The following is a 1,633-nucleotide window of genomic DNA, read 5'->3' as shown; positions in this document are numbered from 1 at the left end:
TGAATTTTACAGAGCTCAACACACCTGTAGCGTAGTCACCATAGAATCGTATAAATACGAGGCTTTTGCTGCGTAATAAAAGAAAAGTACTTTCACAAAGATTTTATACGGAAGAAGAGCAGAGCGGATCAACTTTTTGATAACAAGGCACATCTTTTCCATTCAAACATGACGTTTGCACGGAAACCATTCAACTTCCCCAAAAGAAATTAAGTTATTTGTTTAGTAATAAACAGTCAGTATATATATACATATGGTTATTTCTCAGAGAATGTACAATATTACTAATATAATGATACTCCCAAATTACTCGAATGGTAATCTCTCTTTTCGTTGATTAAGGTAAACGCTAGATAGAAATGTGGAGGAGCTTTTGTAATCAACTTATTTCCTATATCGATTTACTTCTTCCAGTTACATCAGAAAACATGAAAGGGATGGAATGGAAAGAACATCATCATGGATGTACCAACCACAGTGAATAGCCCAATCCATAATTGATGTAGCAAAAGTAGTAAAAAATAGCTTAGCCTTAATAAGGGAACACACGATTCTTCCTTAGTATAGGGGTAGTACACCAGCCTGTCACGCTGGCAGCCCGGGTTCGAATCCCGGAGGGAGAGGATTTTGTTTTTTGTTTTATTATTTTTTTCCCATCTTGGATTTTAGGTTTCAGATTTCATGTTTTACGTTGTCGAAGTGGTTGAAGATCTTGATTTATATCTCATATAGTTGTATGACCTGTGTACGCAAGTAGGTGGTGGGTGATACAAACGAAAGAAAGCAATATTAAGCAAGCTCGAAAAGAAAAGAAAAGAAAAGAAAAGAAAAGGAAAGCAAAGAGAGAAAGGCAGCATCCTAGTAAAACAAAATAACAATGAAAAAAAAGGTATGGATGACCGTGCCAAGACTCGAACTTGGGACCGTCTGCGAACATCAAATGTTAAGCAGAAATTATAACCATCTAAACCACACGGCCCTTGTTACTACGGCTTCTCTACTTGATGTAATCTAATGTGTAAGTCTAATAAGATGCTATTCCATAGTTTCCTTCGTATATGATGCTCATAACTTCATGTCTTGAAGGTTCTCATCGCTACTGAATGGACAATGAATGTACTAGTACCACCATCGTTTATATATGTTTTCCATTGGTTTTTTGATTTATGGTTAATTTTTTTTTTTTATAAAAAAACACATAACAACAAAATAACGATTTTTAATAGCATTCATCATGCTTGCTATTTTTACCAAAAAAGAACTACAGAACTACACCTTCATATGAAGAAGGATGGATGGATGAGACGATAGATGGGAGGAGAGCTTATAACTTGTACTACGGAAGAAGAGCGCATAGAGAAAGAAAAGGTAGGAATAAAGAGATAGATATAGAGTACGTTTAAGACGAAGAACGTAAGCAAGGGCATGTGGTGTAGATGGTTATCACGCTTCCTTAGCATGGAAGAGGTCCCAGATTCGAGTTCTGGCTTGTCCACTTTTTTCTTTTCACTCTTCACTCTTTCATTTTCTTTTTTTCTACTTTTTTTTTCATATTTTTTTTATTTGACTAATAATTAAAGAAAACGAAAAAGAATAGAATAGATTAGAATAGCATAAATTAGAATAGCATAAA

The 1,633-nt window shown here is 34.7% G+C and overlaps 3 non-coding genes across 3 annotated transcripts; 2 read left to right on the top strand and 1 right to left on the bottom strand.

The window, feature by feature from the left end:
* Positions 1–552: 552 nt before the first annotated feature.
* SPOG_16419 lies at positions 553–623 on the top strand. The gene has a single exon. It is a non-coding gene; the product is annotated as a tRNA-Asp (tRNA).
* Positions 624–896: 273 nt separating this feature from the next.
* Positions 897–979, bottom strand: SPOG_16418. The gene has a single exon. It is a non-coding gene; the product is annotated as a tRNA-Val (tRNA).
* A 442-nt stretch (positions 980–1,421) lies between these two features.
* Positions 1,422–1,495, top strand: SPOG_16417. The gene has a single exon. It is a non-coding gene; the product is annotated as a tRNA-Ala (tRNA).
* Positions 1,496–1,633: the final 138 nt, after the last annotated feature.

Source organism: Schizosaccharomyces cryophilus (assembly GCF_000004155.1).
Source record: "Schizosaccharomyces cryophilus OY26 unplaced genomic scaffold supercont4.10, whole genome shotgun sequence".
In the NCBI taxonomy this organism is placed as follows: domain Eukaryota; kingdom Fungi; phylum Ascomycota; class Schizosaccharomycetes; order Schizosaccharomycetales; family Schizosaccharomycetaceae; genus Schizosaccharomyces; species Schizosaccharomyces cryophilus.
Note: the sequence above shows the minus strand (reverse complement) of the source record. Positions and strands in the feature narration are given on the sequence as shown.